The sequence below is a fragment of the Podarcis liolepis genome (genome assembly GCF_965112155.1).
Source record: "Podarcis liolepis genome assembly, chromosome: W".
NCBI classification, from domain to species: Eukaryota; Metazoa; Chordata; class Lepidosauria; order Squamata; family Lacertidae; genus Podarcis; species Podarcis liolepis.
Window position 1 is genome coordinate 9,926,665 of NC_139568.1, and position 15,177 is coordinate 9,941,841.

The 15,177-nt window shown below is 47.0% G+C and overlaps 1 protein-coding gene and 1 long non-coding RNA gene across 2 annotated transcripts in view; one reads left to right on the forward strand and one right to left on the reverse strand.

Annotated features, from left to right (window-relative positions):
- LOC310697679 (uncharacterized protein) overlaps positions 1-15,177 on the reverse strand; it is a 454,726-nt gene that overhangs the window by 51,559 nt on the left and 387,990 nt on the right. The gene's annotated exons all lie outside the window — the stretch shown is intronic.
- On the forward strand, positions 8,002-10,326 carry LOC310697793. The gene is made up of 2 exons (XR_014521213.1): positions 8,002-9,794; positions 9,975-10,326. It is a non-coding gene; the product is annotated as an uncharacterized lncRNA (long non-coding RNA).

Here is a 15,177-nt window from a genome sequence, read left to right on the forward strand (position 1 = left end):
CACACTTTTACAATACCATTGAATAAGCAGCTTCTGGAAAAATCTTCATACACATTTCTTCTTTCTCAAATGCAAATTGACATTTCTAATTGGGCAGATTTGAACAAACCATTTTCAGAACTCAAATACACGCTTTCCTTCAAATATCAGGTAAGGAAATAAATAAAGTGTTTTGTGCTACTACTCTCAGCACACTTCATGCTAGGTTTAAAAACCCCACCAGAGTTGCTCGTGACCGCAGTCTTTGCAAACTCTTCAGAAAACCTTTTAGGTGGTACACCCTTGGTTGTTCTCTCGGATCTGCGCAGAACTCTCTGATCCTCTTGTTCTGGTGCTTCTTCCTCTTTGGGAGAATGGGGAGCTAAAGTATATGAAGCTGCTAAGTTTGAGTCAGCGTCAGACTCACCTGAGGCTTTTGGGCTCTGATAATCTGTGCCACCATCTGGAACTACATTGGCATCAGGATTATCATCACCAATAACACTTGCCTCCCTCTTAACTTTCTTTGCCCCTTTTGCACCATTATCACAAATGGGATGGCACTGAAAAACGCCAACTCTGTCCCATTGTGGATTGTCATCAATACTCCTGGTCAACCTTATGGTTTTCGTGTCTGTGATCAGAACACGATAAGATCCTTTCTCATAACCTAGGAAAATACCATGTTCTCCACGCTTGCTCAGTTTGTCACCTTGCGAGGTGTGCACCCAAACCTGCGAACCAAAAATTTTAAAATGCTTTACACATGGCTTTCTTCCGTGAAGCATCTCATATGGGGTGCAATTTACACTAGACTGGTACCTCCTGTTATACACATGACAGAAAAATGAAAGAGCTTCGGCCCAAAAAGGATTGGGCAGCCCCGAATCATGTAACAGCGTTCTGATTCCTTGCTGCAGGGTTTGGCTTACTCTCTCACATAAACCATTCTGCCAGGGTGATCTGGGCGTGGCAGTCCTATGCTCAATGCCCTGTTCAGAAAGAAAACTCTCAAACTCTTCTGAACAAAACTCTCCACCCTTGTCTGTGAAAAGAAAATGTACATTCTCATTATGTACATTTCTGAGCCATTTACAAAACTGGCGAAACTTGGTAAAGGCTTCAGACTTTTTCTGCAGCACATAGACCCAAACATATTTTGAATAGGAGTCTATCAGAACCATAAAAAATCTTGAATTGCCTCTAGAGAGCGCTAGAGGCCCCACTAAGTCTGCATGAATGACTTCATATGGTTTCTTGGCCTCTCTCCCAGACTCTGTACCTTTGGGAGCTTGTCTTGCCTTACTCTCAGCACAAGAAACACATTTCATGTGGTAGGGACATTCTTTCAACCTCATACCCTGAACCATATCAGGCATTTTTGCCACAGCCTGGAAATTCAGATGAGCATAAATACGGTGATAATAATGAATACATTGGTCATGCAACTTCTCATTCTTATCTACAGATAAATTGCAACACTCTTTCTCAGTTGCTTCTGCAGTGCCTGTACCTGAAACAAAAGGCAATTGGTACAATCCATTTACACATTTTGCATACAAAATGAGCTTGCCATCTCTAAGAATTTCACAGCGAGATTTAGCAAACACCACCTTAAACCCTTGACGATCAAGCTGGGAAACACTCAACAAATTGTCCTGAATATCAGGTGCATACAGGACATTCTTAATAGTTGCATTCAGGCTCTTTAAGAACACAGTTCCCTGAGCCACACTTGTGAGAACTGTCCCATCTGCTTGATGAATTGCTTTCTCTTGCTTCTCAAGCTGAACAAAGAGATTCTTATCTTTGGCCACGTGGTTTGAACAGCCAGAGTCGACCACGAAGAAACTCCGCCCACGTTGACTGGAACAGCGAGAGATCAAGGCCTTTGAAGCAGCAGGTGCTTGGGGATTTCTTCCTCCTCCTCCTCTGCTTCTGAAGTTTCCCTTCTTCTTTGAAGACTTCTTACACTGGAAACTCAAATGGCTTTGTGCTCCACACGAAAAGCACCGCTTCAATTTCAAAGCTTTAACAGCAGCAGTTTCACTTTCACTTTCCCCTGCTGAAGACTCAGGCACATTTTCAAGCACATTTTTAACAGCACCATTGTCCCGGCTTTCTCTAACAGCCTGTCTGCGATCCCACTCATTCAGAAGCACGCTAGACACATAATCTTCTGTTAGCCGGTCAGAAGGCATTGTAGAAATCTGGGCAGCCACTCCATCATAAGACTCATCTAGGCTATTGATCATTAGCATTGCAAACACAGCCTCTGAAATAGCCAGGTCTCGCTGAACAAGGTCTTGTCTGAGACGCTTTAATTGAGATAGATGGCTAGGCAAATCACCACCTTTCTCCAACTGCAGCCTGCACAGCTTCTTAAAGAAAATCACACTGGAACCAGCATTTTGTCTCAGATGCATATCTCTCAACTTATGCCAAACAGCTTGTGCAGTCTCTTGACCCTCTAAGTTCACCAGCAAGTGGTCTGAAACACTCAAAATAATTGTCCCTTGGGCTTTCATATCTGCAGCATGCCACTCAGGCCAATCATCTGCATCCTCATCGGGAGGGTCATCTTCTATCGTGTGAAATAGCTTTTCCCTCTGTAAAAGCGCTTTCATCTTTACTTGCCAAACTCCATAGTTTTCAGGCGTGAGGAGGGGAAAGGACAGAGCCATCTGGCCAGAATGTGCACAGGCCATGTCTGCTATTACTTAGAGCAAGACACTTCCCTCGTGCAACACAGATAAAGCCTTGACTCCTTCAGCCACTCTCTCTCCCACTCAGAGCGCAATTAACAGGCAAACAGGGATGCTATCTTCTTCCTTTGGCAGTCAGCAACATACCTCCGTAAATCAAGCAGCAGCAACAGCAACAGCGGCAGCTTGAATACTCTGCTCCAAAACAGCTCTGCTTCTGGGCACCGCAAATCAGTCCAGCATGCAGCGTCCGTTCCACCGTCCGGCAATCAGCAACAGAAACCTCTGGCGACTGGGACGACTGGGACGCCTGGGACAACTGGAACAACGTCAGGTCAGACGACTGGAACAACGACTGGGCCCATAACCGATGTCAGCATCGCCCTAGAGCCAGTGCGCCAACTGGACTCTTGTACCTCAACCCCGACTGGGCTGGGCGAGCTGGGTAGCACCGCCAGAGACCTCCTTCCCGCAGGAAACGGTCACAGTGCTGTGGACTCACAGCTCAGAGCTGAGAGCACCGGATTCACTGTCTCAATAATTCAGTCGTTGCGCAGCAGAGTTTTGCAGAGTCTTGCAGAGTATAAACCACTCGGAGAGCAGCTCTGTAAAATATCTTCCTTTTATTCTATAACTACAACTATGGTACAAAACTATATACAGAGCTAAATATTCTGAGCATAAATCAATGCTACACTGAGAGTCTGCAGCTGCTCTTAGCAGCAATCTAATCTCTAGGATCTCAAACACTCTCACTCTCTCCGATACACTGACTGACTGACTCTCTCTCTCACACACAGATATGTTGCTGGGCAGAATAATTAAATAGGCAGGACACGCCTCCTCTTCTCTGTGGAGAGTCAGCAGAAATCATCAGGAGATGGTCAGGAGATTCTTGGGTATGGGAGGGGTGAAATCTCCTCAGTTCACCCCTTTGGGGGCATTTGAATATTCAGTTATGCCCTTCGGCCTACAAGCAGGCTCCACGTGCTTTCAATAGTTTATGAACCACGTCCTGGGGCCTTTGCTTTACAAGAATTGTGTGGCCTTCTTAGATGACGTGTTAGTATATTCAGAGACTGAGGAGCAGCATGTAAAAGACGTCAGGGAAGTGTTGGGCAGACTGCAAGCCAATCAGCTGTGGGTGAAACTAGAGAAGTGTCAGTTTCATGCCAAGGAGGTGGAAATCCTGGGGTACCGCTTGTCGGACAAGGGATTGGCTATGGATCCTGGCAAGGTCCAAGCGGTACTGGAATGGAAAACACCGAAAACAAGGAAGGATGTGCAAAGATTCCTTGGATTTGGAAACTTCTATCGGAAGTTCATCCGAAATTTTGCCCACTTGACGGCTCCCATTACGGACTGTCTCAGCAGTAAGAGGAAATTCGTTTGGACGGCGGAGGCGGAGCGAGCTTTTGAGGAACTGAAAAGGGCGTTTGCTTCGGAAGAACAGCTCTTGCATGTGGATTTACAAAAACCGATGCGAGTGGAGACGGACGCATCAGACCGGGCTGTGGGGGCGGTGCTTCTGCAGCCTGGGGGTAAGGAGAAGTCGGAGTGGAGACCGTGTGCCTTTTTTTTCGTGAAAGCTGAACAAATCTGAGAGAAACTACACGGTGTATGACCGAGAACTACTAGCTATTCATGAAGCGTTCAGGAGATGGAGGCATTTATTAATTGGGGCACAACATAAGGTGCAAGTGTGCACGGACCACAAGAACTTAGAGTATTGGAGAACGGCACGAGTGCTCAACCAACGGCAAGTGAGATGGGCCCAGGAGTTCTCCAAATTCCACTTTGAAATTTGTTATGTGCCAGGTCCAGAAAATGTTAGGGCGGACGCTCTCTCACGCAAACCTGAATATTTGGAAGGGGAGGGGGCACCAGAAGAGAGACATGTCATCCCAGAGGACCGCTGGGTGTGTGGGGCGGCATTGGTGGGGCAAAGAGAACTGGTAGAGGAAACAGAGAATGATGAATATGCCCAGAATAAGCTCAGAGGTCTTAGGGGTGAGGGAGAGGAACCAGGGGGTTTCGAGGAAAGAAATGGAGCGTTGTATTACAAAGGGGCACTGTATATCCCCGAAGGAGACTTAAGGGGGAGGGTACTCAAGCAGTTGCACGACAGCCCCACGGCGGGGCATTTTGGACAACACAAAACCATGTGGTTAGTCACCAGGGAATTTTGGTGGCCTAAGGTGAGGGAAGATGTACGGGAATATGTAAGAGGGTGTGAGCAATGCCAGCGAGCCAAAGGGGAGAGGCGGGCGCCGGCAGGGCTATTAGAACCCTTACCAACCCCAGAACGACCTTGGGAGGCAGTGTCGATAGATTTTATGACTGATCTGCGAAAGTCCAAGGGGAAAACAGCCATCATGGTGGTGGTAGACCTACTAACAAAGATGTGCCATTTTGTAGCCTGCTCGCATGCAGTCACGGCGGAAGAGACAGCGAAGTTATTTGTAGAACACATTTTTAGGTTGCACGGGGTGCCATTGAGGGTGGTCTCAGACAGGGGAAAACAATTTACTTCCAGGTTCTGGAGGAAGCTCATGAGCTTACTGCAGGTGGAGGTCAACTTTTCGACTGCCCGGCACCCTGAAACCAACGGGCAGGCGGAAAGAGCAAACGGTGTCCTCCAGCAATACCTGAGGTGTTATGTCAATGACAGAGAGAATGACTTGGTAGAGAAGGTGGCGCTGGCGGAATTTGCCTACAACAATGCAGAGAATGTGTCCACAGGGATGAGCCCCTTCTTGGCTAATTATGGGTGTCATCCCAGGGCATTCCCAGGGGGAGGAGGGGAGAGATGGAGCGTCCCGGCAGCCGAGCATTTTGTAGAAGAAATGGAAGCAATCCATCGTCAGCTCCAACTCAACTTAGAAAGGGCGAAGGAAGAATACAAGAGGCAGGCAGACAAGAACTGAAGGGAAGGTGAGACCATAAGGGTGGGAGATCGGGTGTGGCTGTCAACCCAAGGGTTGCCGTTCAAAGGAGGTTGCAAGAAATTAAGACCCAGGAGGTTGGGTCCATTTGAGGTCATTCAACAAGTCAACCCAGTGGCTTTCAGGCTCCGGTTACCCAACCACATGAAACTGCATCCAGTATTTCACAGGTCGTTACTGTCACCGTATGAGGGGGGACGGGAAGGGATGTCCACTTGGGGACCGGTCATAGAAGAAAGGGAATGCAGCAGCCATGTGGCAGAAATCCTCGACGCCAGGTGGAAGGGGGATCAGGTGGAGTATTTGGTAGCGTGGGAAGGAGAACCGGAGTCAGAAAACACTTGGGTAATGGCAGAAGATATCAATGACGAGGTATTGATAGAAACATTCCATCAAAGGTTCCCAAGGAAACCTCAGCCTGTGGAGAGGTTCCGGAGGGAATACTTTGGCACCACCGATGAAGAGGAGGAGTTGGAAGGATTTACGGATTCGGAAGGGGAAGGGGAGATGGACTCTGAGGAGGAGGAGTACTTTGAGACCCGGAACCACAACAGGTGGAGAGAAGTGTTCGAGACATTGGAAGATGAAGGAAGTTCCTTCCGGGGTTTTGCCTCCTCCTAGAGGAGGGGGCGGGAGGGGGTGAAGGGGGCCCTGGAGGGGAGGTGGATGTCAGGGAACTGCCATCGGAAGGAAGGGAGGTGGAAGGGCTCACACAGGTGGGGAGAGACTCAGCAGCTGAAGAGGGAACCAGTAGGGGGAGAGGAGCTGAGCTGAGGGAAAGTGAGCAGGAGGGATGGCTCCGAGACACTTCCAGCGAGGGCAGTGGGGAGGTTTCAGGACCTCCCGTAGGGACACCCACTCCTCGCCGGAAACTGTCACACAGAGAGTCCAGAAGACGTGTTTCCGTTAAGGAGCTTTTATGTTGGAAGCGATTCCGAAAGCAACCACTGTCGGAAGCTGCCAGCGACTGAGGGAGCCATGTTTAAGGGGCTCCGTTACAGACAGAGGTTTGCAAACTTGATCAAACTCTGAGGGACTTGGATTTTACGCACAAGCAGCTCATCGTCCCATCACAGTAATGAAAGATTAGAATAGGGTAAAAACTGGATGGTAAGGATTTGCTGAACTAACAAATTGAACTGGAATACAAAAAAGGGAGGTATGAGGAGGTCTGGGAAAATAAGTGTATGGAAAATATGTTATGAAAATGAATGTGTTTTTAACTGTTTTTCTTTTGTATGTTTTTCTTTTTTGTATTTTCTTTTTTATTTTTCATTTTTCTTGTTATACAGTAATTTGGAAAACTCTAATAAAATATCTTTTTTTAAAAAAAACACTAGATGGAGAGATCCACCTGGCTGACAGAAAGACGTTACGTATTGCAGGAGAAGGGACTGTGAAACTGGCAAGTCTGCACACTACCATCAAAGATGTACTTTATGTTCCAGGTTCTGCAGACAATTTGCTCAGTGTCCCACAGCTGAGTGGGCGTGGCTTTGAGATTTCCTTCAAGAGGAGCGTCTGTGTCATCAGGAAAGGCAAAGAGGACATTTTGCATGCAAAGTTTATGGATGGTTTGTTCTGTTTAACTTATGAAGACAATGGTGCTGTTGCTGTGTCTAATGTTGATTCTTGTTGTGTTGCACAAACTAACAAAGTTCTTCATGCAGGATGCATTCATGATGCACACAGAAGGTTTTGTCACATCTCTTGGCAGGCACTGGCCAAGATGCCTGAGTTGGTTGAGGGTTTGAATATCAAACCCTGTAAGTTTCACATGAAATGTGTATCTTGTGCAGAGAACAAGGTGAAGGTTGCTCCAAAAGGCAAGGAGTCTAGCAGGCAGGCTTCCAAACCCTACCAGCTAGTCCACGCAGACCTGGTTGGTCCACTTGCGCCCTCTTTAGGGGGAGCAAGGTACTTCATGGTTCTAATTGATTCTTTTTCCAGGTACATTCATGTGTTTATGCTCGAGCAGAAATCGCAAACATTTCCTAGGTTCAAGGCATTCTGTGCTTGGTTGGAGAATGTTCACGGTAAACGTATCGGCTGTCTCTTTACTGATCGGGGCGGGGAGTTCACTTCTCAGCAGTTTGAAGCTTTCCTGACTGAGAAGGGAATCCAGCATGACTTGTCAACGCCTAGATCGCCATGGATGAATGGGCTTGCGGAGCGAGCAAATCAAACGTTGCTGCAAGGACTGAAAACCTTGTTGCATGATGCCAATCTCCCTGATAAGTTTTTGGGGGAGGCTCTGTCGACTTTTGTTTACACCTTTAATCGCAGATTGTCATCACCTATTGGTTGTACTCCATATGAGAAGATGTTTGGTAAGAAACCTTGCATCAAGCACATGAGAATCTTTGGTTCTGGGGACTTCCGGGGTAGCGCCATCGGCAATGGCGGACGCCCTCTGAATTGGAGGGACTAGCTCCGCGCGAAACGGGTCTTTTTCGCTATGGCGAAGTGGGGACCCTTTTAAAAATCACAGGCGGATGAAGCCTGTGACCATGGGACTCGGCGGGCACCCTTAGCGCCCCCCCAACCCGCAAAGGACACCACTAACAGGCTCCGAAGCGAAGAGGGGGAAGTGGCGCGGTGCTGTGAGTCAACTGCTATTTCCGTGGAGCGAAGCCGCACAGCCGTTGCCGGAGAGCGCTGCCTTTTTCCTGGGACAATTTGGCTTCTAAAATAAGCACCCGTGAGTACTTAAACTTTGAACAATTGGACTTTAAATAAGGACTGGTGAGCAGAAAGGAATTGGACTTAAAAATTTTATTTCAATTTGGTACTGAAACGGGAAGGTCTAAACAGGAAGTCAGCCTTCCGTTTCTTTATAAACAGAATAAAGCAAAGACAACGTAAACTAGAGCTCAGAAAATCGCTTCTAAAGGATTGGCTTTCATCATTTAAAATTGTTGAACCCCCCTTCGGCAGCAGGAGAAGAAGGGGGATCTTTTCTGGACTGTTTAAACCTGCAGAAGTGAGTTTAAAGTAAAGTAACTTTCCATCGTCCTGATCCTGGAGCGGGGTGTCAGGACTGACGTTTGAAGCTCATTGACCAGAGACAAACGCTTTTGACAGATAGCTAAAAGAAGAGAAACATAGTGATTTCATTGTTTCCTTTCGCACCTTAAAGGAACAAATATTGACAAAATATCTGAAAAAAGGAAACTCTGTTGCTAGACTTGTCTTTAAAAGAAAGATTAAATAGAAGTTTTCCCCCTAGAGGGAGACTGTGAAACTGTAACCAACTCCTGGGAGCTGGCAGCTGTTACAGATTACAATCGTGGGAATAGACATCAGACCTTCAGGACAATGTATTCAGAAGCTCTGTTGTGTGCTTTCTATAAAACAAATGCCCTACTGGAACAGCTACATGAGAAGATGAATATGATGGCTGATTCGATTAAAAATTTTGAACAGGCAGTGGGAAATTTTGAACAGGCAGTGGGAAAATATGTGGAGCCCACCCAGGAATTAAATCAGGAGTGTGCCCTGACAGAACAGGCCCAACAGGAATATGAACTTTTGGATTTGACAAATGAACTTGGAAAAAGCCAGATTTGGAAAGAAAAAGTTTGGTTTGGTCTGGAAATGGGGGGTTGGATAGACCCTCCTATGCAGGGATGTTTGGACTTTTCAAGTCTGGCAATGGGCCGTGAGATGTTTGGATTGAGGGGGCTCTCAATTTTGGAGGGATTTTGAAACATGTCTTTAAATACCACATGGAATTTAGTGTCGATTATGGAAAAGAGGCTGATCTGTCGAGAAGGGTAAAAAATATTGCTAAGCTGGAGTTCCCACGAGTGAAACGAGCAGGAGACAAGGGAAAATACAGTTACAAATATGAAGAAGAGCTGCGGAAGGGACATGGAAGAGACTTAAGGGCCTCAGATATTAGGATACCAGGTTAATGCGCCAGATTGATGGGATAATGAGGACTGACAAAACCCGGGACCAGGAGGAAGGGACGTTGGATGAAGATTGGATTTGTTTTTATTTCCTTTTTTTTACTACTAGGACTGTTTTACAAAATTGATGAATGTTAGAAAAATGTTGGAATGAAAGTACTTGGCTTTAGTAAAAATGTTTAAAGAATTATGCAAGAATATTATGGTTATGAGAAGTTGGTAAAAATAAGATTTAAGTTTTAAGTTTCAAGGTTTTTTATACAGATAGGTAGCCGTGTTGGTCTGCCATAGTCAAAATAAAAAACCTTCCTTCCAGTAGCACCTTAAAGACCAACTAAGTTAGTTCTTGGTATGAGCTTTCGTGTGCATGCACACGAAAGCTCATACCAAGAACTAACTTAGTTGGTCTTTAAGGTGCTACTGGAAGGAAGGTTTTTTATAGTAAGATAAGATTAAAATAGTTTAAGGTAATGTAATGACAGAATATTATGAAATATGGAAAGGATTTGCTGTGACAATTAACAACCAGGATACAAGGAAGGGGAGGAGGAGGAGGTCAAGGAAAGAGGGTAATGATAGTTGAGGAGTTGAGAATAATGAATTTGTTTTTAATGTTTTTAAATGTTTGTGGTGTATTTTTTGTGGTTTTTTTTTCTTCTCTTATTTTGAATTTGTATATGTATGGTTGGAAGTGGCTTGTTTTTTTTCTTTTTCTACTTTGTTTTTCTTTTGTAACTTTTTTTAAAAAAAAAATTCAATAAATATCATTTAAAAAAAAGAAAATCTTTGGTTCTGACATGTGGGTACACACCCCACAAAGCAACAAGCTTGGGAAGCGTGGGGCATATGGTTTGTTCATGGGGTACGGAAAAGGTGCATACAGGGTGTCAGGGAACTGCCATCGGAGCCAAGAGGGGAGGTAAGGCTCTCCGACGATGCGGGAGAAGGGACCAGCAGAGGGAGAGAAAACACTTCCCTTGAGGAAGGAAATCAGCGTGACACCTGGGAGGAAGGGGAGCAGGGAAGGACTTCGGAGAGAGGGCTCCAGGACTCTTCCACAGAGACCAGCGGGGAGAGTCCAGGACCTCCGCTGGCCACGCCCACTCTGCGCAAAAGACTTCCGCGCAGGGAGTCTAGGCGGAGACTGTCAGGAAATCTTGCCTCTCAGGAGAAACTAGCCACTCTCCAGGCACCCGGCTTGATCGCCTCTTGACCTCCCTGTCTGCATTCCCGAGCAGGATCCAGGCTAGGTCACGATCGGCGATCCTCCTCAAGCGTGAGAAGAACACACCACTCTTCCCTGCCCCCAGGCAGGGGAAAGAAATAGACAGAAATGTCTTTACATGCCTTTATTTCTGTCTTTGCAGCATTACAGAGAAACACGTCTGCTCTCTTCAAACTCCAACAGCAGAGAGACAAACTCCACCTCCTGTACTTCCTGTACAGTTCAAATTACACTCTGAGCTAAATCCGGTGCTCAGCATTGTGAATAGACTGTCCCTCTGTTCCCACGGTACAGTCCCAACATTCCCATCATGTTTTGCTTTCCAGCTGCTAGCTCGTGGTCGCATTGCTCCTTTTCCGTAGCATACTTGGTGTCAAGGAGTTTTTATGTTGGAGGAAGTTCAGGAAACACCCACTGACGGATTCTGCCAGTGACTGACACAGCCACGGAGTAAAGGCTGTCCAGCCAGGGGAAAGTTTTAGCCAGGGAACATTGCCTAGAGCATCCGCACCCTCTATGCACAAGCAAACCCCAATTCCCTTTACAGCAATCCGTCAGTCTTTGACGTTGCTTGTGCACAACGACAGGACAGGCAGCATCATGAGTCAAACCGGAGGAGCAGGCGCCGGAGAGGGAGCAGCAGCAGCGCCAAATCTGGAGGAGAGAAACCGAGATTTGGAAAGGCAACTGGCTCTGTTAGCGGCGCGGCTAGATGAAAGGAGGACTCAGGATGCCCGGGGGAAGCCCACCCCTATCGCAAAGAAGGTACCGGAACTGGTGCACAAGTTTGGGGGGAACCCCAGAGATTATAATGCATTCAGGACGGAGGTACAGTACGCGCTGAAACTGCAGTATGATGACTTTGCCGATGATGAGGGGAGAGTCGCTTATGTTTATCGGGCATCTCCAGGACGCTGCCAGGGAATGGATCCGGCCATTAATGGCAACGCAGAATGCTGCCCTAAAGGATCTTAGAAATTTTTTTGGCGCCATGGACGCCATGTTTTCAAGTGGAGTGGAGCAGAGTGTGACGCGCAGGGAACTGATGGCGTGCAAGCAAGGGGGCCAGTCAGTTAGAGAGTACTGGTCGCATTTTGCTATGCTTATCCACAAACTTGGGTGGGAACTGGGCTCGGAACCAGTGCAAATGCTGTTTGAGGAAGGCTTATCCCCCTCAGTGAAGGACGAACTTTCCCGCGCGCCCCGCCCCCAATCGATGGATCAGTTGACTAAGGCTGTGCTTGTGATTGGAGTGCGCCAAGAAGCGCGCGCTCTAGAGAAGCGGGAGGGGAGAGGAGAGCGTTGGCATGACAACCTCATTCCTGAAATACCGGAGCAACCTTCCCAGCCAGTGGAACTGATGGAGATTGGGGAGCGCGCGCGGGGTTTCAAACTCCAGCGAAAGTCGAAGGAAGGAGGGAAAGGAGGGAAAAACAGCCAAGAAGTGTTTCCTCTGCCAACAGCCAGGGCATTTTGCCAGGGTCTGCCCTCAAAGGAAAGCATGGCAAGGAATTGTCAGGTTCTCAGCCGCAGTCAGAGGTAACTGGCCACACTCAGGCATTCGGCTTGAGATCCTAGTTGACCTCCCCGTCTGCGTCTCCTGGCAGGATACAGGCAAGGTCATCAATCGGCGATCCCACTCAGCGTGCGAGGGACACACCTCTCCCCCTCCTCCCTGCTTCCCTCAGGGAGGGGTAAAGAGACAGACAGAAATCTATTTACATGTCTTTATTCCTGTCATTCCAGCAGTACGGAGAAACGTGTCTGCACTCTCCAGTCTCCAACAGTAGTGTTAGAAACTCCACCCCTGTACTTCCAGTACAGGTCAGATGACACTCTGAGCTAACATCCGGTGCTCAGTACTGTGAATAGACTGCCCCTTTGTTCCAATAGTACAGTCCCACACATCAACATCCTGTTTTGCATTCCAGACACCTGCAGCTGGCTTTCGCATTGCTGCTTTTTCCTGACATCCTCCCCCAAAAGCATCAATGGGCATTGCTAGCAAAACACGATCCAGAGAAGAAAACAAACAGTTGTTATACATATAACAGTCCCCTGTTGTTTTAGTTCCACTCTTGGAACTCCCCGCCACTGGTTTCCCCAGTGTACTTCTCTGGTTGTCTGGCTTCCAAGGAATGAGTGCATCTGCATTACCTTGGCTTGCTACTCTCTGTTGTGTCTTTGTCTCTGACTTAGACATAGCTTCAACCTGTCTTGAGTTGTTAACAATAGTAACACATGCGACAGCAGAATTAGCAAACTCTTTTGAATACCTCTTGGGTGGTACACCCTTTGTAACTCTCTCAGACCTGCGTATGAGGTGCTGATCCTCTCTGCTCACTGGTTCAGTCTCAGGACTCTTTGGAGAACCAGTTCCAATAGTAAACAGTGGTTCATCCTTCTTCTGTGAAGGTTTATCCATTGTGTGAGACTTCCTCTCAATGACTGTGTCAACTGAGCTCTGTGAGCTATCACTGTCACTCTGAGTACCACTGTAATCAGTAAAATCACCACCATCATCTGAATCGTCCTCAGTGGGAAATGTGTGAACAATTACTCTCTCCTGTTCAGGAGCACTCTCTAGAAATTTCGTGAGAATCACCTGACCAGATTCAGACAAAATTACTCTGTAGAGACACTTTTCATAACCCACAAAAATGCCTCTGGCATTCTTTACTCCACCTGGAGCTTCAGTCCTCACATGAGACCCAAAAACCTTAAACTGGGCAACTGAAGATTTTCTATGGAACAGCTTCTCAAAAGGAGAACTTCCCAAATCTTTTGAAACCTTTCTCAACCACGTGTGACAATAACACATTAACGACTCCGCCCAAAACTCATGTGGTAAATGTGAACTCAGCAATTGCGCCTTCATGCCTTCTTGCAATTCTTTGTTCACCCTTACACAGACACCCCTCTTCCACGCTTCCGCTGAAACAGCAACCTGGTGGTTAATCCCTTTCTCATCCAGGAACTTCTGAAACTCCTGTAACAGAAAAATTGGCTTCTCATCTGTGAAGAGACAATCAATGTTAGCATCATGCACATTTTTAACCTTGTTACAAAACCCCTGAAACCTCTCTAAGGCTTCTTTTGGTTTCTCTAGGGTATTTACCCACACATATTGAGAGAAATGATCCACACACACAAGATAATATCTTGCATTGCCTCTAGATGGTGCTAGAGGACCAATCACATCAGCATACACCCGCTGAAAAGCTCTGTCGACCCTGGCCACCTTCCGGGCGCTCTTGGTCACACCTGCAAGAGATATTTCGTTAGTATCACATGCATTACATTTCATGTAATCACTTTGATCAAACGTCAACAAATACAGTCCATCTTTCTCTTTGGCAGAAAGATACAGTTCTCCATCTTTGAAGATCTTGCAGCTCTTATTATCATAGGACAGTCTTAGTCCTTTCTTTGCAATCTGCGACACACTCAGCAGATTGAACTTTAATTCAGGAACCAGGTACACATTGTTTATAGTCAAGTTCAGACTCTCAAGATACACAGTTCCAACCCTGGTCGCTTCCAGCTGCTGACCGTTGGCCTGCTTCACAGTGAAGCTTTGCTTCTTAAACGTCGAAAACAGTTCTCTGTGTGACGTCATGTGATTTGAGCAACCTGTGTCAATGACAAACGTGTTCTCCACCTCTGGTGTGGTTCCTTTTGACATCAAAGCCTTTGCAGGTTTCACCTGGGGCTTGGTACGACTTTTGCCTGACGCCTCAGGCATCGTAGAGCTCCCCTTGGTTCCTTTCTGCTGACATGGCTTCTTACAGTTCCGCTGAAGATGCCCAGTCTGTCCACAATTGTAACATCGGACAGCGCTCAAAGCTACAGCACGCTCCTCAGTAGCTTCAGCAGTGGGGGAGTCAGAACCCTCTGCTACTCTCCCCCTGTCCTTCACATCCAGTGCAGCAAGGCGGTCATGTTCATTAAGGACCACCGCACACACTCTCTCCGCGGTCAGGTCCGCCGCCGGTAGGGAACCAAGCTGACTGGCAACAGTTTTGTAAGTCCGATTAAGGCTGTTGATAACCATGAAGCAAAAGACCTCCTCTTGTAGACGGAAATTCCGCTCCGCCATCTGCTGATGCAGGAACTTCATCTCAGTCAAATGCACTTGTACATCTCCATCAGGCGCAAGCCTCAGATTGGTCAGCTTTTCAAAATACAGCAACGCTGAAGAACCAGCATCCCTCTGATGTGTTCTACGTAGCGTTTCCCAAATCTCTCGTGTGTTATCTAAACCCTGGATATGCACGAGCTGCGGATCTGAGACACACAGAATTATAGCCATCCTGGCTTTCAGATTCTGTGAATTCCAACCTCGCGTTGGTGCTGCAGGAATGGGGTTTTCAATCACCTCAAAAAGCCTCTGATTCTGCAGCAGGGCT